The sequence below is a fragment of the Pinus tabuliformis genome, chromosome 5_1 (genome assembly GCF_031772625.1).
Source record: "Pinus tabuliformis cultivar Carrire ecotype Pingquan chromosome 5_1, CPIR1, whole genome shotgun sequence".
Lineage (NCBI taxonomy): Eukaryota > Viridiplantae > Streptophyta > Pinopsida > Pinales > Pinaceae > Pinus > Pinus tabuliformis.
This window is the reverse complement of record NC_142305.1, coordinates 78,387,452-78,409,765: the sequence shown is the minus strand read 5'-3', so window position 1 is coordinate 78,409,765 and position 22,314 is coordinate 78,387,452. Positions and strand designations below refer to the sequence as shown.

Here is a 22,314-nt window from a genome sequence, read left to right as displayed (position 1 = left end):
ATCTTTACCTGAATTTCGTTTCAAGCTTACCAATCAAAAATTGGAATGTTACATTGCACTAGATTTCTTTGGCTACATCATAGAAGCATATAAATGGAATTCACTTCTAGGAAATAAAATAGGATGTACTACCACCAATCTTCATAGACAAGTTATATTGAAAACATGTTCTTTAAGAAATCAAGCAGTTTCTAAATCATCGCTGAAACAAAGTTGAGGCTGCATGCTATCATTCTAAGAACATAAATACCTATAGTTTTATCTTCGAAATTTCTACAAGCATCGAGAAAACATTAGCAAAGAACGAATAGCAAGATATTAAAAGACATCATTTCATGTTTTCATGTATTTCAGCTTTGGAGACAAAGCTACAGTTGAACACTTCTAGGGATTAGTCCATGCCAAAGATATCCAGCGATCAAACATTAAGTTTTAAAATCCCAAATCCTATCATGGTGAAGACAATTGAAAGTATTAACCTTTTAAACAAACTAGCATAGCCACAAAAGGATAACTATGAATAGTTGTTATCCCCAAGTAGCGTGTAAGTCATATTTTGTCTTGTAGTCTACAATGAACATGTTGATTAGGTGTCATTATAAAGTCTTATTATTATAATGTGATCATTTACATTATTACAGAATGGGTTGTGAGGTAGAACAAAGAGAGGATGAAGAAAATTGATTAGCAAGTCCTAATTAATTGAGCAAATGGTTGTTAAACAGCCATTATGTAGCTGATCCTCTATGCATAAAAAGGCCCTTTCTCGAATTGAGGTATCATCAAGTGAAGGTGTTCACTATTTTAATTGTGTCACCTCCATCTCTATCGATCAATGTGTATATATGTTGTATACACCATGGCCTCAACTAGAGGTTTCATGGTAACTTGCCATAGTGTGATGTTTTTTTCCTTCCTCTTCCTCACTTAACTCATGCATACACAATATTATTTCTTGATTAACTATGTATAATTATCATTGCAAACTCACAATTTCAGATGAATTATGTTGTCTGCATCAACATTTGAAGCCAATGTGACCAATGTTATCAGAATAAGCCAGTGCGGGCTGGCACCAGCCAGACCAGATGGGATCACCCACCAATGAATTTTGATACCAAATCGGCCAATCCAGGGAGTCAATACAGATTGACCCTCATCTGATAAATTCTTATCGATTGTTGAAACCAATTTTCCAGTCAGTTTTAGTTCGGTCAGCAATGAACAATGGTTCATAAACAGGGAAATATCCAACGTAAGAAGGAAAGATAATTGAAATCGATATAAGATAAATAAATATATAATTCGTAAAGAAAGAATGAAATGACACCATGAGCCTTGTGATATTTATTTATGTATTTTTTATTTTTGCATTGCCTCTATCATCAAAGACACTTTGTCCTCAACGAAGCATTTTATGGAAAAATATGTCTTTTCTTCTAGCCTGCAATTCCTTCTCATGAATATTTGTTCTAGAGAGATAAGAGTGGGGTGGTGTAGAATACGTTCCTTGGCGTTGATGCTTATAGCTTGAACTAGTGTTTCTGCATAGGCTACGTGTCAAGCATGCAAAAATTATCCAAAGCCTCTCCAGATACTTGCTTAATTTATTAAGTGACTTTAATGATTCTTTCCTAAGTCTAACTTAGGAAAAGCACATTGATTAATTTATTAATTAACCTTGGCTATTGGTGTTGAGAAAAGGTCCCAAAGAGGTGTTTCCAAGTGTTTTAGTCTTTTGCCTAGGAAAACATATGAGAACACCTTTTTAGTGACTTTATGAGTTATCAAAGTCATGTGACTTAAAAATAACTTTATGAGGTACTTTAATATTATGTATTTTATGTTAAAATCTGAAAGTTCTATGCAGAAAATTAAAAATTATTTGCAGAAACTTCAAAGTTCTATGTAGCAGATTGAATGAACTTTGCAGAAAATTGAATGTACTTTGCAGAAAACTAAATGGAACTGAATGTATTTTGCAGAAATTTGAATTTACTTTGCAAAAAATTGAATTTTCTATGATGTTGCAATTACTTAAAACGCAGATTTCTTCTTCAAAACTTTTCAGATCAGAAATTGTAGATAGAACATAAACTTAAGGATCATATGAACACTGCCAAACACAAATATAAGACACATAGAGTTAGGTCCAATGACCAAGGGAAAACCCACAAGGGGAAAACTCAGATGATTCTTCTTATATTAGATTTCTTCAATTGTTCAGCAAAGTACAGAAAGAGAGTGAATGAAAATGAATAAAGTCACCAATGCCTAATCAACTTGCCGCTACAGTGCTCTTGCTCTTTGCTTGAAGATCTCCTTCTCTTGATCAGATCTTGTCCTTCACACTTGTTCTAGCTCTTCTCTTGCTCTTACTCTTCACTTGTTCTCACACTTCTCTTGCATGCACTCAACACTAGCTCTCTTTCTTCACAATGAACATGTTTCGCTCAACTCTCACTTGCTCTTGTTTACAAAATGAAATTACAAAATGAATTCATGCCTTGAGCCAATAATAGGAGAATCAAATTCCATGAGAGAGGAGTTACTCGAGGAGAAGTGTAACTCATCCCAAGAATAGAGAGAGAGGTACACTTGTCTTGAGGAGTTACAATTCAAATTAGGGAGAGAGACTTACAATTAAACATGAGAGAATATTTGGTGAGAATTACAAATTGAATTGAATGAGGGAGTTACAAGTGCATTTAATGAGGAGTTAACTTTTGCCATACATTGAATTAGAGGGGGGGTTACATTCTCTTAAGTGTCGAGTTACTACTTTATTCCAAGAGAGAGGTTCGATTTTCCAAGTAAAAGATTCTCAATTTAATTTACTTATTCCATGAAAGAATTTGTTTTTATTAATCCATTAAAGGTGAATGACTTTAGACTATTTTATAAATAATAGTATCATAATAATAATAATACTAGTAAGAATAAAAATATTAATTCTTGACTTGTATAATCATGATTGATTTGATTTTAAAGTGGATTCCATATCTCGAGATCATCCTTGATCATTTAAACATGACTTAATATTTTTGGAGAGTCACTTCCAAATTGAGATGTGACTTACTATTTTTGGAAATTTATATTAGAATTGTTAGAAATGAAATTTTATTATAAGTGGTTCAAAAAGAACTGAAAGATATTATTTCTTCTAGGAGAAATCCATCCCTGAGCTGTCAAATTTTAACACTTTATTGTAATGTTCTTATTAGGAATATTAGGAGTGGTATTAAGCAAAATTACACATGCAACACAGAAATATTTAGACAACAATTAAACATCCATAATTTGCACCAGAGTTGCACCAAACTGAGGCACTATATTATCAAGAGGACAGTACAATGCATGGAATATGAGCACTTGGGTTTGCCAAATCAAGCTAGACAATCCCAAGTGAGAAAGATGTTATCCAAATGTAAGAGAAACACTTCTCCTCAATGTTATGTGCTAGTCCTTGAAAACTGTTGGTTGGAAGAAATCCTTGTTTGAGCCTCCAAAGTGCTCAAAAATTATGCCAAATTAATCTTGGACTCTCCACCACAAACCCGGAAAAATCTACGAAGGGTTTGGTCTAGTTCTGACGCTCCAAAATCACCCCCAATTTCTATGAGTCCCTCCACTGCCTAGAAAATTCGTCCTACATGAAATCAACCTCTGCAACCCCTCCAAAATGCTGAGAAAATCCTCCCAACAAGCCTTCTTGCACCTCTTGGCAAGCCAACCCCAAAATCCCTTAGCCAAGAATTCCCCACAAACAACTCCACCAAGAACTGCGCAGGCTCCAGGAAGAATAATTCGACTTTGGCAATGAGCATTCCTTCAGCCCACAAATCCACCTAAAATCTGTTGTAAGTTGTCCAAGGATTGGGCCTCCAAAAACCCAGAACTATCTCCACCAGAATACCTTCCCACAAGAGTACTTAGTTCCCCTTTTTTGTGCCCAGTCTACTCCACGGAGTAGCTCGAACATCCAAAAATCTACCCCAAAAAGCCTCCAAGGAATTATGGCAATGCTCCCCTAGGGTGGCACTCAAGGTCCACCGAAGGAGTGAGATTTCCCCTAAGAAATCTCTAGTGTTGAACAACACTTTGTGAACCAACTAAACAGCTTGAGCAACAGTGGTGTAATAGTAAAATTAGCAAAAGGTCCTAAATGTTGCCTTCAGCCCTCTATTTATAATTGTTGCCTCACCTCCCCTTATGTGTCCCTCATCCCAATATTTTGACCTCATTCCCACAAAATCGATTTTCCTTCAAGTGGTTCGTATACCCTTGAGGGGTGGCCCCCACATCACACAAACTCTAATTTTTCACCCATTTTTCCTAAGTTGGCATCCAAAAATGTGCTAGCTCCAAAATTGCAAAATTGTAGTTCTATTCTAACAAAATTTATTGAGAAGGGACATTACAGTCCTCCCCTCCCAAACGTTGCTTGTCCTCAAGCAACTATAGTGCAGGATGTTGTAAGATCTGTTCACCCTCCCATGTGGCATCCTCAAAGGGCAAGTCCTTCCATCTAACCAAGTATTCTTTGATGATCCTACTTCTCAACTTCCTTTCCCTTGTCTCCAAAATGGCCTTCAGTGTCAGTATCAAGTGCCCCTCATCATCCAAAGGAGGCAGTTCAATGGTCACTGTAACCTCTTGTCCCAAGGCCTTTTTCATGCATGAGACATGAAACACATTATGGACCCTGCTCGCTGGGGGAATATCTAACTCATACACTACCTCCCCAACTCTCCTAGTCACCCTATATGGCCCATAAATGGGGCTTGATTTTTTCTGTGCCCTTTTGCTTGAGGGTGCACTGCCTGTAAGGTTGGAGCCTCAAGCAAACAAGGTCCCCAACCTCGAAGTGTTTGTCCACTCGGCCCCTGTCTGCGTAGAGCTTTTGCTGATTTTGTGTTGTCTACAGGTTATCCTTGAGGGCTCTAAGGATATCCTCGCTCTCATGTATCCAATACTTGGCCCCTGGGGCCCTGCTGTCTCCAAAAACAACATCAACGAATGTAGGGCATCATAACCATACAAGGCACGGATAAGAGTCATACCTATGGACATGTGGTGGGTAGTGTTGTAACAGTACTTGATTCAACCACTTCACCCATGTCCTCTGCTACCCAGTCACGTATAGACCTCTAGCCATTTATTTACCGTATCTGCTCCACCTTATTCCTCTGACAGGTATCACACTCCCGAACATGCCTCAATACAGCCACCTTGAGGCCCTTCCATATGAAACGCTCTCTGATGGCCCGGTAAGTCTTTCGGAACCCCTAATGTCCGGCCAAAGGTGAGTTATCCTGTAAGATCTTCTCCTTCAGTTAAGAGCCAAGCACTAAGTAGATCCCGTTGTTGTAATAAATCACCTCATGCATCACCCTGTATCTGTCATCTTGCGCCGCACCACCAAGGATTTTGTATGTGTGCTTATCCATGGAGTACTCAACCAGTAGCTATTCTCTCCAATCAGGGGTGATGCTCATGAGCGAGATGGTTGCAGGCCTCCTAGACAAAGCATCTGCCACTACGTTCTACCGGCCCTCCTCACCAATCACCTGCCCCAATTAAACCATCTCAGCCATCCCGAACTCGCACTTGGACATCTTGGCATAGAAATGTTGCTCCTCCAAGATCCTCAAGACCTGCTCCAAGTGTTGCAGGTGCTCCTCCCATGTCCTATTCTAAATGAGTATATCATCAAAGAATACCAGGACAAATTTGCACAGGTGCTTGCGAAACACATGGTTCATTCAAGACTAGAACATCGCAGGAGCATTGGTGAACCCGAAAGGCATCACCAAGAACTCAAAATGCCCATAATGACACCTAAAGGTTGTCTTCAGAATATCATGCTCATGCACCCGGATCTAATGGTACCTCGAGCACAAGTCTATCTTAGAGAAGTACTTGGATGCTCTAAGCTCATCGATCAGCTCGTATGGGGTATTGATTCTTCAGCGACTTCTTGGTCAACACTGGGTAGTCAATGCACATATGAAGAGACCCATCCTTCTTCTTCACCAATACTACTGATGAAGCAAAAGGGCTAGTACTTGGTCTGATATGTCCCAGTGCCAATAGCTCCTGGATGGCCCTCTCAATCGCGTCGGTAGGCCTTGTGGTGCCTGTAAGGGGTACTAATAACTGCGTGAACCCCTTCCCCCAACTCTATGGTGTGCTCAAACCCCCAATCTGGTGACCTGCCCGGTGGGATTTCTCCAAAAACCCCCTGATACCTCTCCAACAAGGCCAATAAGTCTTGATGCACTACCAGTGTCTGCGTCCCTATCTTTGAGATCCGGAGCTCTACTGCCCACTGTATGTCCCCATGCCGCAAATCTGACTCCATCCGATGAGCGGAGACTATCTAGGGCGGGTAGGAGTGCTTTCCCCTCAACATTATTGGCTTCTCATATGGGCCTATAAACTCCATCACCAACTTCTGCCAGTCAGTGGTGACCCTCCCCAATGAGTACAACCATGGGGCACCCAACACCACATTGGTGTCCTGAACATCAACCACAAAGAAATTATCAGTGATGGAGTAGTTCCCAATCGTCAACTCAGGCTAGGAACATACTTTGTGCACTACATCATCCAGTCTCCTGGCACTAACACTGAGAACCCCTCATTTGTCTATGTGTGAATGCCCCTTTGCTCCATCATCTGGGCATCGATAAAGTTGCGGATAATCCCACTGTCCACTAAAACTGACACAGGTTGCCCCTGTATCGTACTACCGTCCCTCTATTCCTGAGTGTCAGATACTTCAAAACTCCACGAAGTGAAGCCAAAACGCTCCCAGATGGAGCGAATGGTCCTCCCCCCTGAGGTGGTGGTGGTGCTCCCCCTGCTAACTATGACCCCTCATGTCCATGTCCAGCCTCTAGCTCAACCTCCTCATCTGGCTCACTATCGAAGTACACCCCAATGTAATGGGCCTTGCCCTTAGTGTACTTGTGCCCTAGTGCCCAAGGCTCCTGGCACGTGAAACATAGTTTCTTCCTCCTGAGATATCCCTCCTAGTATCCTTATCCAAAGGGCCACGTCCACACTCCCTCTAAAGTGGACAAATATCTCAATTCCCATGTGGGGCGGTGGGTCTAGTGCGCACAAAGGCCCTTGTCTTGGGCACTGCATCAATCATGTCTCGGGTCCTGGAAATAGCGCCCACCAAAGACGTGGGCTTATAGGCCTTGGCCCCACACCCATCCACATAAGGGCTCAGCTAACCCCTCCATAAACAACATAATCAAATGGGCCTCCAAGATATTTGATACCATCATGCCAACCTCTGGAATTCCGAAATGTAGATCTTTGCGTTGCTTGTCTGCCTCAAGTGGGCCAACTCTCTTAAATGTAGCTCAGGGTTTTTCCTCTCGAACCTCTCAATCAGTCGCATGGTGAACTTGGTATAAGAGGTAATGTGTATGTGCCCCAGCGTAATCAGGTCATGGTACCACCACTCTTGTGCATCTCCCTACAAATGTAGCATAGTAAACTTGATATAGTTCATTTCTCGCATGGGGTTCAGGTGGAAGTAAGTATCTAGCTTCTGGACCCATGTCTTGGCTGAACTCTTAGCCGACCCATCATAATTGGGGAGTGTAACCTTTTCTTCTATCTTATGCACCTCCTGACTAGATTGCCCCCTGTATAGTGAGTCCCATCTCCTGTGGTACGCCTCTCCTTGGGGTAGATGTACTCCTCAAAGTACACCACTCCCCTGATCCTAGGGTCTAACCCCTCATACTCATCAATACTTGAAACAACTGACTTGACCAAATTTGCAGCAAGGACAGGCTCCCTCTCCTGCTCGGGCTCGTCCATGAAATGGGGCATGGTAGGACGACCTGTGTGGCCACGCAGAGGGGTATGAGGTGGATGGTATGTACAACTTCCTCCCCCTGCTCTGGAACCCCCATCACCTTGGGGTTTTGTCCCTAGTCTATCATTTACATGTAGGCCCATCATCTATTGCATCATGTCCATCATGAGTTGGGCTTGCCTCAAGTCCTCAGCAACTACTCTAGGATCTGATTTTGTCCTCCCTGTCTAGGCTACTCTGTATCATCTTGGTTCTCCATGTGCCCCCTTTTGTTTTCTACCATTGTATCAAAGAAATGGGTCTGGTGCTCCCTCTCTAGCTCGACCTTTACCTCCTCCTCTTCCACATCCCTCTGAAAAACAACCCCTTGGTATCTGGGTGGCATCACCTGCGCTAGTCTCCCACACTGGCTAGGAACATGCTCTGATACAACTGTAATGTTCCTATTAAGAAAATTAACAGTGATATTAAGGAAAAATACACATGCAACATAAAATTATTTAGACAACAATTAAACATTCATAATTTGCACCCGAACTATGCAAAACTGAGCCATTATAATATTATATTATTAAAAGAGTAGAATGCATGCAATATGTGCACCTAGGCTTGCTAAAGCAAGCTAGACAATCCCGGGTGAGAAAGATGTTTTCTGGAGGCAAGAGAAAGACTTCTCCTCAATGTTTTGCGTTGCCCTGGAAATTCTACCACTGTTGGTTGGAAGAAACCCCTATTTGAGCCTCCAAAAGTGCTCAGAAAATTCTGCCAAATTAATCTTGGACTCTCCACCACAAACAAAGGAAGGGTTTGGTCTAGTTCTAACGCTCCAAAATCACCCCCAACTTCTATGAGTTCCTCCATTGTTTGGAAAATCCGTCTTACAAGAAATCAGCCTCTACATCCCCTCCAAAACGCTGAACAAATCCTCCCAACAAGCCTTCTTGCACCTCCTAGCAAGCCAACACCAAAATCCCTTAGCCAAGACTTCCCTACAAACAACTCCACCGAGAACTACGCAGCCAGAACACCTACTACGCAGGCCCCAGGAAGAATAATTCGACCTGGGCAATGAGCACTCCGTCAACCCACAAATCCACCTGAAATCTGTTGCAAGTTGTCCAAGGATTGGGCCTCCAAAAACCCAGAACTATCTCCACCAGAATACCTTCCCACAAGAGTACGTGGTTCCTCTTTTTTGTGCCCAATCTGCTTCACAAACCACCTAGAACCACCAGAAATCTGCTCCAGAAAGCCTCCAAGGAATTATGAAAATGCTCCCCCAAGGTGGCACTCAAGGTCCACCGAAGGAGTGAGATTTCCCCTTAGAAATCTCTAGGGTTGAATAGCACTTTGTGACCCAACTAAACAACTTGAGGAACAACAGTGTAATAGTCAAATTAGCAAAAGGTCCTAAATGTTGCCTTCAACCCTTTATTTATAATTGTTGCCTCACCTCCCCTTGTGGGTCCCCCATCAAAATATTTCGACCTCCTTCCCACAAAATCAATTTTCCTTCAAGAGGTGTGTATTCCCTTGCGAGGTGGCCCTGACATCACACCAAATCTAATTTCTCACCCACTTTTCCTATGTTGGCATCCAAAAATGTGCTAGCTCCAAAATTGCAAAATTGTAGTTCTATTCTAACAAAATTTATTGAGAAGGGACATTACATTTATATTATTAAAGTCAATTTACGTTTTTAAAGTGACTTTATGAGAAAAAGGAACAAGGTACAACTTAAAGTTATAAAAGACTAGGGAAATCCTTAATGAGGGGGGGCACATGAAAAAGGGGATCAACTGAAGATTAGATCTCCACCATTGATCTACGAGAGTTGAGACCTAATCTCAGCCATAGATCAAAAGGGTTAGGGTTTCTCCTCATTATGAGAAACTAAAAAGGGTAAAAGGAAAAGTGAGTTCATTATTCTTCAATTGCATTTTGTTGGAGAAGAGAAAACAACAAGGAAGAGGAAAAGCTTTGTGAGAGCTATTGCTAAGGAGAAGAACTACAACAAGAGAAGAAACCATCACAGGCTCAAATCTCCAGCAGGAAACTAACACACACTCCAAGGATATTCATCCATTAAAGCAAATTTGTCAGACCGAATTTCAAGGAGTATCAATCCGAGTTTCGAGGAGGCTAGTTGATCAGCTACATGCATTTCCAGGCATTTAATGTGTTGTTCGACTAATACAAAATTCTGGAGGTTTCAACAATATTTCAATGAAAAGTTTGAGGAAAAATTTGCAATCATGTAGCACGAATTTCCGAACAGCAGTCCAAGTCGGACAATGGCTCAGAAATTGAGACAATGCAGGGAGAAATAAGTGTAATTGTTTTGTAATTTATGTTGTAAAAATCCCCTGGGATGAAAGCAATATAATCCTCCTTCTAGATTGGTTTTCCCCTTGTGGGTTTTTCTAGGGTCACTATTGACCAAAACTCCTAGTATCTCCTATTTGTGTGAATGCTTGTCTCTAATTTTTTATCAGCTGAAAAGTGAAAACGTAATGATAGTCATGTTACCGCTCAAACTAATAGGGGTCCTACGAGGGGTTCCTATAGAGCAACTACTAGGTCAAGGGGCAACAATGGTGCAATAGCCCACTATCACCTCAGCTAAAGCTCCCTGCTCTTTATGGACTTTCACTAATGGGAGAAGTCTCGGTATTAGGGAAATCACTAGGAGAAATATAACAATGTTGTAAAGGTAGAGCTTTCAAGAGCCTATTCAAAGGAGAGACTCTATGATACGTATTGCTTGCTTTAGAAGTAAGATGAATGGCTCTCCAAGAAGGGCTAGAAGGAGACCTAGACCTAGGGTTGAGGAGTATCTCTTTGTAAGGAGTGCCCTAGACCTAAGCATCCTAGAAGAATAGGGTTTCTAAGGAATCTTTGTGAAGTTGGAGTGACAAGGTTACGGGACCACAAAGAAGCCCTAGTGGACCCAAACAAGGTCAAGCCTTCAAGGGTTTCTGATGGAACTTCAAACAAATGGACTTGGCCAAGTGAGGGAGGAGAAAAGGATTAAAAGGATTGGATTTGACTTGAGACTCTAATGCAATGATCGTTAATGAAGCCACTAACCAAAGCAAAACTAGGGAGAATGGTTCCCAAGCTAGGGTTTGGCAAAACTGGAGATTCCACCATCGAAATAGCTTCAAAATTGCAAGACCTCTCAAGGACACACCAATGCAGTTCTAGTCCAAAGTTCACCATTTTTTGATGGCTACGAATGATTTCGTGGGATGCCCTAGGAGACCCTAAGGTTAGGGCTTAGAAAAAGGAGAATGGGAGGTGAAAAAGTTTTTCGTTTCAGTGATCACTGAGGACTAGATCAGTGCGTAGACTATTGGGAGAATGGAGTCAATGATGATTTCAATGTTTAGAATTTCTTTTACCCAATCAAGGAGTTCCCCAACAACTTTGCATAGCCCTAAAGGTAGCAATTAGATTACTAGGAAAATTTACAATTGTTTGATGCCGCAATTGATGACTTATTAAGGCAATTATGAACATCATATAACCCTAGGACATTCATTCACTTTACTAAACATGAAACATATTAAAAACCCTCACAAAAGCAAGATTCAACGAATTCACATTTCCAATAGGGCAACAACTTCAACTTCATGAGCAAAACTTTTCATACATTACACATGTGACATAAATAAAGAAATATATAATGAATAAGCCACTTACAAATATAGTGAAATCATCCAATCATCAAGAGAGACAAAAATCAAAGGTCCAAGAGCAAGACAAGAATTTCCAAACATCAAAATGCATCAAAGATATCCAATTCGTCCTTCAATAGCTATAGCGAAATTCCCTGGAGAAACAATGATCCAAATCCAAGTGATGATCAAATGAAATGATCATCACATCAATATATATCCTCCCTAAGGGGTTTGATTTTCCCAATAAGGCCTAATAATGCCCCGACTAATAAAATAATGTGCCAAAATAACATTCCTTGGTGACAAGCCCAACAAGATAGTTCCATAATACAAAAATAAGCATCCCGAGAGGGAGAAATAATAGATACAATAGGTCGAAGGGCCATTAAGGAGGCCTAGTGGAGTCCAATGTGTGCCAAGATGAATGAATGAGCTCCTAACATAGTGATAAAGGGGTTGGCCCCTTCATATTCAAGCAAATGACTTGTGGTACCCCTAAGTGGCTATAGGGGCACAAAACATCCTCGTGGGTCTCCAAATGGATCAAACAAGCCTATATTAGATTTGTAAGGCCTAGAAGAACGATGCAAGCCTTCCCATTGTCTCCCATGACGAGACACATCCTCATTTTGGCCTTGGATCAACTACCAAGTGTGTGGTGCAGAAGTGGAGTCAGTTGGGCAAGGTGGTCCAGGTGCATCATCATCGACCGATAGGTGGAACACGAGCAAGCAATAACTGAATTTGAAGGATCCCATGAAGGGGCAATCTGTTGTCTGCTATGGTTGAGACTTGTGGCTCTCAATGATCACCCTACAAATGCCAATATGACCCTCCGAAGGGCTTGGACCCTGTATAGGAGGCCAAACCCAGGACGAAGACCCATCTGCAATCCTGTATAAGATCCAATGTGTCCCCTCACTTTCTAGTACAACCAAAAATTAGTGCAATTGAGTAAATGAGCTTGGAAATCATGGAACCAAGTGGACACTTCATAGTGGCATGCCCTTCCATAATGGGCTTCAAAACGTACAAGTGTCTCCAGGTTCAAAAAGTAGGTTAACAAAGGACCCCATTAGGTGGTTTCAGCGTCTAAGTGGGTGACATGTCCATGGTACCTCCCTTCAACTGGCAGGTGGTATATGAAATAATGATGAAATGGAATGGGGCATTAGGGGAAGGCTCCAAGTCACATGCCACAGTACAAGGGTAGCTAAAATAAGGGGAGCCAACACTTGGGTATATGAATGTAGGAGGGAGCAATCATGGTACATGACTTGCCCTGGCCATTGCTTTTCCACCCTTCTTCATATACATTTTGCCTTTTATATATTTTTCCTTTGTAACTTCTCAGGGCTCCAGGGGATGAGAGCATGATATGTAAGATATAGCAGTGAATAGCCCCTTAAGGTTGGGCAATTCATTGCCCACCAGGGGTTGGGACAATCATGGGTTCCTTAATGATGTAAGGGAACAATTTGAGGGGCCCTAGGTGATGAGAATTCAATAGGACAATGTATATGTTAATTCTCTTAACTTGATAACTGCTTGTGTTACCATTTTACTTATTAACTTTGATCTTTATTATTCCAATGTGCCATACATAAAACAGATACCAAAACAGTAAGAATAGTGACACAGTATATAGGTTACAAGCCAGGGCCAAAACCCCTCCTCTTGAGGGGAAAACCCGAAAATCTCTTCTTATTTTTCACATCTTTCAATTGACGAATACCATGACCTAGACTCAGACAAATACCATCCAAGATCAAGTCATCCACGACCTCTTGCTACAAATCTTTGACCTTCTCAATAATTCAAAATTTTGCTCCCTAACAACTATTGTTGCTTCTCTAAGAGACTTTGATCTCCCTCTAACAACCTTCCTCTTGACTTCGATTGTCTTGACTTGAGTCCTAGGGTTAGTAGGATGCCCTAAGAGACCTTTGCTCGACTTCCCTTCTCTCTTGCTTCCAAAATCAAACCTCAAAAGATCTAGCACAAAAACCCTAACTTCGCACTTCCAGAAGAATAGAGAAATACCCAAACACTTTGACTTCTTCGACCTTCTCTCCTTTGCACTTCCTTCTTTGACTTCCTTTTCTTTTGCCTTCTTCGCATAAGAGATGAGTAAGTGAGTGATCCAAATGGAGGACGTGTTCTTCTTATATATAGGCTTCCTCAAGGGTGGACGTGGCTCTTCATGTAGGCCGAATTGATCTTGGAGGTATTTTGACACTTTCAAGACAAAATAATTTTTTCTTTACAATATACAATGTGCCCATAAGGTCTTCCATATAGGACAATGACTCTTATACCTAGGACAAACACTACAAGCACTCAATGGGTGCTTGACCTATAAAATAAAAAAACTTGAGAATGAAGCACATGCTTCAATAATAATAATAATTTACTTTTCATTTTACATTTACAAGAATACATTTCATATTAATTAAGATCGAACCTAGTTACACATTTTTTCAACACTCCCTCTTAACTAGAGAGGTATTCATAAGAGGTACATGGTCATTCTCAATCTGAAGAGATCTCATAAGAAGAGTCGGATTGGTAACCCATCTCTCTAGCATCATAATAACCAGCATTGTCACATAGCAAGGCCTTGACTAACAGCTCTATCTCTCCACAAGATCAAAGCACAATGTTGGCAAGACCAATGATGTATAGACACCATCATCATTGTCTCTCCAAGGTACATACACCACCCAGGTGTTAACAGAGTATGACCTCCTGTTGGACTATTCTTATCTTGGGTAGCTAATCCTCAAAGAATATCAGTCCATGACTATTCTTGTCTTGAATGCCCTACCACATTCTCAAAGAGTATCGAATGCCATATGGTTACCCATTCCTCTATTCTTTCTTCCCAAGTGAAGACAAGAATGTTGTGTCTATCTCTCCCTCTCAACTAGGGAGGACAAATCCACCAAACCAAGCTTGTCCCATACATATACAGGCTTTTTGTTAGGAAGTGATTTCGTCAATATGTCAGCGACCTACTCATCAGTGGAGATATACCATAGTTGCAACACATCATTTTGTACTAGCTCTCGTATATAGTGATACTTGTTATTGATATGCTTTTTCTTCCCATGAAACATTGGGTCCTCAGACAAATGAATACAACTAGTGTTATCACAAAGTATCGTTGTAGGGTTCATCGATCCTTCAAACAAGTTGGATAGCAGCTTCCTTAACCATATTATTTCCCTGCTTACTTCACATGCTACAACATATTCAACTTCAGCACTACTCGAAGCAATAGTGTCTTGCTTTCTGCTCATCCATGAGACCATGGAGGATCCTAAACTAAAACATCCTCCCGTAGTGCTTCTTCCATCTTGTTCACTGCCTCCCCAGTCAGAATCTGTATAACCAATTAATTGAACATCATTCCTTCTATCATATTCAGGCAGTAATTGATGGTTCCTCGCAGATATCTCAGAATATGTTTTGCTGCTATCAAATGATCATGTAGTTGATGGTTCCTCGCAGATATCTCAGAATATGTTTTGTTGCTATCCAATGATCATGCAGTTGATGGTTCCTCGCAGATATCTCAGAATATGTTTTGCTGCTATCCAACGATCATGCTTCGGCTCTAGTTGGAATTGACAAAGTACATTTACTGCAAAACATATGTTCAGTGGAGTACTCACCAAGTACATCAATGAGCCAATACAATGTCTATATTTGGAGGAATCCACAGGGCTTGATTCAGCACTCAGTCTTTTCAAGTTTGTGATCATCGGAGTGGTCATAGGTTTACAGTCCATCATATTGAATTTCTTCAGTATCTCGATCACATACTTTCCTTGACCTAAACAGACTTCTTTTGGTTCCTGCCAGACTTCTAGTCCCAAATAGTAATGCATCAGCCCAAGATCGTCATGCCAAACTCCGTTGCCAGTTGCTTCTTACATTCTTCAATTAGACCTTCTACACCTATCAAGAGAAGATCATCTAACATACAGAAGAATAATTACAGATTCATTGTTTAAAACCTTAATATAGAGGTTTGAGTCAACAGAACTTTTTGTGAAGCCTAATCTCTGTAGGTATGCATCCATTCTAGCATACCATGCCCTTGGTGCTTGCTTGAGGCCATATAATGCTTTCTTCAATCTGCAAACATATGCCTTCTTATCTTTGATTTCAAACCCCAAGGGTTGTTCTATATAGACTTCTCCATCTATAGTGCCATTCAAAAACGCAGTCTTGACATCCATTTGGTGGATGTTCCGTCCCATTGATGTTGCGAGAGAGACTAATGATCGAATCGTTGTATATCTTACAATTGGAGCAAATGTCTCTTCATAGTCGATGCCTTCAAGTTGAGAGAATCCTTTAGCCACAGATATTGCTTTATACTTATCTATACTTCCATCAGTTGCATGTTTGATCTTATAGATCCACTTGGAAGTAACTACAGATTTGTCTTCGGGTCTAGGCACAATCTCCCAAACTCCATTCTTCATTATAGATTGATACTCTTCATTCATGGCATCCTTCCATTCTCGATGTTCTATAGCCTCATCAAAGGTGGATTGTTCTGCTTCTATCAATTTTGTCATGTATGCAGCATACTCAAAATATTTCTTGGGTCTCTTACTTTCTCTAAATAATCGTTGAGCTGCCCCATGACCTTCTACATCAAGTAGTGTAGACTTCAACCAATTAGGTATTTTATTTGTTTCTAGAATGACCATGGGTTGAACAGGTTTAGTAGGCCCTTCTTCCTCATGGTGAGATCCTTCTCCTTCCTTGTCAACTTCTTCCTCAAATATTGGAAGTTCTTTGTCATCAGAATCTATAGAAAGTTCTTTTGATTTCTTGAATGTTATACTCCCATCAAATATGACATCATGATTAACTTCAATGTGATGTTCATCTTTCATAGAGATTATATAGGCTTTCGATGAGTTACTATACCCAACAAATATACCTTTCACACCAGAAGGATCCACCGTCTTTCTTTTGTCCTTTCGTATATGAATGTACATAAGACACCCAAAAATTCGGAGATGGTTTACAGATGGCTTCTTCCCAGTGAACACTTCTTTCGGAGTCTTGTTATCTAGAGATCTGTGAGAACATCGATTTTGAATGTAGATTGTTGTTTTTGTTTCCTCACCCCAAATAAACTTAGGTAGATCTTGATCGTGTAACATTGTTTTTACACTTTCTTCAATGGATCTGTTCTTTCTTTCTGCAACTCCATTTTAATCAATATTGAATGGAACTATCACCTCCCTCTTAATCCCAAACTCCTTACAAAATGCTATAATCTCTTTGAATGTATATTCTCCTCCATTATCAGATCTTAGTATCTTGATTCTTCTTTCTATGAGGTTTTCCACTTCAACCTTGAATATTTGAAATTTTGTAAATACTTCAACCTTGGTTTTCATTAAGTAAACCCAGGTCTTTCTTGAATGGTCATCAATGAATGTGACATAGTAAAGATGGCTTCCAAGTGATTTTGAAGTCATAGGTCCACACACATCAGAGTGAATGAGATCCAAGATGTCTTTCGATCGTGAAGCACTGCTTCCAAATGGTCTCTTTGTAGTCTTTCCCAATGCACATCCCTTGCACCTTCATGATCCTCCTTCAAATTCAGTATTCCATCTACTATGTAATTTAGGGTTGGAAATATTTTGAATTGTAGATGACCAAACCTTCAATGCCAAAGTTCACATGGACTAATCTCTGTGTGAACAAGGGCTTGGCTTATGGGAGATATTAATTTGTAGGGCCTTCCTTCTCGAATACCACTAACTTTTGCTTGATCTATGTTTGAGCCTTTTGCCCAAACAGCTACCTTACCATCAATGAATTCTACTCTATCTCGTTTGTCTTCTAGGCTTGAAATAGAAAGCAAGTTTTTGTGAAAACCTAGAACAAATAGAATGTTGTTGAGGTGGATGTTGCTTCCATCTTCGAGCGTTATGGATGTTGATCCAATGCCTTTCACTGGATAGCTTTTGTTCTCTCCAAGTTCCACAAAGTATGTGGATTTTCCTTTTGATAAAGTTTTCAATTGGATGGCCAGTCATGTGTCTTGATGCACCACTACCAATTACCCAGATGCATTCGTCTTGGAATGTCCAAGAGAGAATTGGAAAGAGACCTTCATCCCTTTCTTTGAATGATACCTTCTTTGAAGAGAATAAGAGGCTCCATGCTTCTTTGATACCCTTCTTGAGATGACTTGCAATCTTCTTGATGACCTTCTTCATAGTAGAGGAGATCTTCATGATGCCCTTAAAGAACCAAAGCTCTAATACCATGTTGATAATTCAATAGGGTAATATATATGTTAATTCTGTTAACTTGATAATTGTTTGTGTTACATTTTTACTTATTAGCTTTTATCTTTAATATTCCAATGTGCAATACATAAAACAACGACCAAAACAGTAAGAATAGTGACCCAATATATAGGTTGCAAGCCAGGGCCAAAACCCCTCCTCTTGAGGGGAAAACCCGAAAATCTCTTCTTATCTTTCAGATCTTTCAATTGACGAATACCATCACCTAGACTCAGACAAATACCCCCCTCCCAGATCAAGTCTTCCATGGCCTCTTGCTGCAATATCTTCGTCCTTCCCAGTAGATCCGAAATTTTGCTCCCTAGCAACTGCTGCAATTGTTGTTGCTTCTCTAGGAGACTTCGATCTCCCTCTAACAGCGTTCCTCTTGACTTTGCTTGCCTTGACTTGAGTCTTAGGGCTAGTAAGATGCCTTAAGAGACCTTCGCTTCACTTCCCTTCTCTCTTGCTTCCAAAATCGAACCTCAAAAGATCCAGCGTAGAAACCCTAACTTCGCACTTTCAGAAGAATAGAGAAAGACCCAAACACTTCGAATTCTTCGATCTTCTCTCCTTCACACTTCCAGAAGAATAGAGAAAGACCCAAACACTTAGACTTCTTCGACCTTCTCTCCTTCGCACTTCCTTCTTCAACTTCCTTTTTTTTGCTTCTTCACATAAGAGATGAGTAAGTGAGTGATCCAAATGGAGGACGAGTTCTTCTTATATATAGGCTTTCTCAAGGGTGGATGTGGCTCTTCATGTAGGCCGACTTGACAACTCAATAGTCCGACTTGATCTTGTAGGTATTTTGACACTTTCAAGACAAGAAAAAAAAAAAATTTACAATATACAATGTGCCCATAGGGTCATTCATCTATGACAATGACTCTTATACCTGGGACAAACCCTAGAAGCACTAAATGGGTGTTGAATCTATAAAATAAAAGAACTTGAGCATGAAACCCATGCTTCAATAATAATAATAATTTCTTTTTCATTTTACATTTACAAGAATATATTTCGTATTAATGAAAACCGAACCTAGTTACACATTTTTTCAACACTAGGAACCAGGGTAGAGCTCATGTTTGGTTTTTTCCCGCGTTCTAAATTTGTATGTCTCAGCCATCTTTTGCATTTTATGGTACATTTCCTATTGTGAGTGGCCAAATTATGCTTTTTCTTTTTTTTCACTGCATCACCCTTCGGGACATTATTCCAGGCCCGACACTCAAGGCGTGTATAAGGGGAGGGGCAGGCTAACTCCTTATGGACCCAATGGACAAACATGGAGCGAATGGAAAATATGGTGAATGGGGTTATAATGAGCGGAGGGTAGTGATGTATATGGTGTCGGGTGTTAAGAAATCTATAGGACAATGATCATAGTGATTTCTCTTTTCTTGATATTTGCTTGTGATCTCTTTTTACTTTTCTTACTTATTAGCTTCTTTACTTATTATTTTGTTTGTATATCATCAAACCGCTACCAAAACATGAAGAACATTAGTACACAAGAACATAGAATGTACGCTGCAAGCCAAGGCCAAAACCTCTCCACTTGAGAGGAAACCCAACAAATCTCTTTGTTGATTTGGGGTAGCATCGGATGTGCTTTAGCCACGAAATTTGGTAGAGAGGTTGGGGCACATGAAATATCCAATACCCAAAAAGGGTTTGGGTAGATTCTAAACAGACCAGGAGATATTAAAATAATTAATATTTTTAATGGAGTCTCTCTAAGTCTAAACTTAGGGAAAATAAAATATTAAGGTGTATTAATATGAATCTGTGTTAGAATAGTCCAAAAGACATGAATGAAGCCAGATCTAATCTTAGCCGTTGATTAGGGACTTAATCTCCGTCGTTAATATGTCAACAAGAAAAGTATAATTGGAGGCTTGAGGGTCACTTGGAGAACACACCAAAGTGATCAGTCATTCTATTCTCTAGAGCAGGGTTTGCTAAGAGAGATAGAATTAGTGATTGGGAGACGCAGTTGAGGGGCATTTGAGTACAGAGAGACAGAGACACAGAGATAGTGTCGAGAGAGCAGCGCAATAGCCAAGGAGAGTGATGCAAAGCCAGCCAGGGCTCACGCAGGGCTACGCAGAGGCAGCCGGGAGCTGCACAGAGCCTCAGAGAGGCTAGCTTTTAATCCGAATTGGATCCATAGAACACTGTAAAAGAACCATGACTGTATCAGGTCGGGACAAATCTCTAAAGAAATCCAAAACAGCGATCAAAAACACCCTGAACCAGTGGCAATGGCAGCTAGCATGGAACAACGAGGACATCGGTCAAAGCGCAGTGACCGAGGCCCATGAAGACTGCGCAAGAGGTCAAAGTAGTGGAACGACGAGGACATCGGTCAAAGCGCGTTGACCGAGGCCCATGAAGACTACGCAAGAGGTCAAAGTAGCCCTTGGGAGCCCCGGATCGGGAAAATAAGGTGATTTTTGATGCACGATTAGCGCTAATCGCGCATCGCTAGACGAACAGGGCCATGAAGGAGGAAGCCCGAGCACACGGACGCATGGGAAGCCGGAGAACCGCGAGTGGAAAGGGAAAAGCGCTAAAGGTACAAAGGCGGGACCCACGCTCTGGAAATCGGCGGTTTTGATCGGGGTGCCCTCAAACGGTAAGAGGTTTTGGACGAGAGCGGAGCGATTCCATTCATCGATCGACGCATGGCAAGTGGAGGTGAGAGAAAACCGCCATTGATCGTGCGCTAAAGGTCGAGCAAGTCAACTACGCAAAACATGCGTATGGCGTTAGATCTAGGGGACCCAGATCAGACAGCTGAGATCACGCCCGATGGAGGAAGCGGAATCGACAAGGGAATACGCCGCATTTTAGAAAGATTTGGAGTCTGTTTGACCGCCACGGTGGAGGAAAGACTTCATCCATGACGTAACTGAAGAAACGAACCGACGAAGCAGGCTGGCACCATTTAGAGGAGGACATGTGGCCACTCCCTGAGCGCTGATGATGACGCCAAACAGGGAACTCCAAGCGCAGCTGCAGAAGGTGAATCGACAGAGGCGGAAGAGGAACCGAACATGCATTGGAACGAATGGCTAAAAGCCATGAACAGGGACAGAATACACAGTTAGACAGTTAGTCGAAGTCGAGAGACGAAGAAGTGGAACAGTGAACCCCAAGAGGAGGACTGAACACCGAGAGACAGAAAACAGAGAAAGAAGACAGTAAAGCAAAGCAGAAAGAGGACAGAGGGCCGAGCTGACTAGAGGCAGCATCGAGCACCAGAGAGCTTGAGAGATTCAAGCCATCCCATAGAGGAATCTGTTCGGACTGAGCACCACATTTGGCTCTTTCCACTGTAGACCAGAAGGTCACAGAGCTGGTAGGAAGAAGAAGAGTCTGTGCACTCCAGTGGCTTGGAGAATCCAAGAACCACCCTACCAAGCAAAACCTGCTTCAGCAGAACTCACATTGAGTCCCTGTATCGTAATTCTCTGGTTAAAGACACAATAAAACAAGGCCACCACTAAAAGTTGAACTGGAGATGTAGCCCTGGAGAATAGGGTGAACTCCTTATTAATTTCTTGTGTCTTTGTGTTTGCTTACTGTATTTCTCTGTTGTCTTTCCATTTTATTGTCTGTGTATTGGCAATCTGATCGATCCGTTGCTTCAATAACACAGAACACACACCAGCACATGAGTCTGTAATACCTTTAAACAATAAATCTTTAACTGATGTCACTCATAGGGTGAATATCTGATCAAGTGGTATCAAAGCTTTAGGCCGTAAGGTTAGACAAGCTTGTGTTGGTTTCGCTGTGAATGCTCACTAGATCAAAGCTCAAATTAGGAGAAGAAGAGTTGGTGGAAACTAATCGTGAAATTGGGAGAGTCTATCCTCGAAAGACAATGTCAGAGGAAGGTTCTGTGAGGCCAGACCCTCAATTCATAAAGAGTTTCCTAGCTATAAAGTCTATGGTAGAAGAATGTACAGAGACTTTAGAAAGCATAAGGTGGAAGATTCATCAGGTTCTAAGCAAGATAAAGAAGAAGATGAATCTCACTTCCATGACCACTCCAAAGGAAAGGGGAAAGAGGAAAGCTTTCTCACACCTCCTAATAGACCTGTGCATAATAAGAAAGCATCTTTGATTAAGCTAGATGTTAAATTTGATTTGCCTATCTATGATGGAGAGCTAAATGCTGAAAAGTTGGAAAATTGGATTAGACAAATTGATGTATATTGCAGGGTGCAGAACATAGACTCAGACAAGAGTAAGATTCAACTGGCAAGCCTACACCTAGGAGGCACTGCCTTGGTTTGGTGGGAAGGCAGAACCCAAGCCGATATGAAAAGACATGGCAAGACCATCTCTGTCTAGAGTGAATTTGTTACTGCAATCAAAAAGCAGTTCTATCCATTGGCCTACATACAACAAGCCATGATGAGTTGGCAAACTCTTCGAC

The 22,314-nt window shown here is 41.1% G+C and overlaps 1 protein-coding gene across 2 annotated transcripts in view; it reads right to left on the bottom strand.

The window, feature by feature from the left end:
• Nucleotides 1-22,314, bottom strand: part of SWC2 (DNA binding protein SWC2) — a 271,223-nt gene that overhangs the window by 106,620 nt on the left and 142,289 nt on the right. The window lies entirely within an intron of this gene.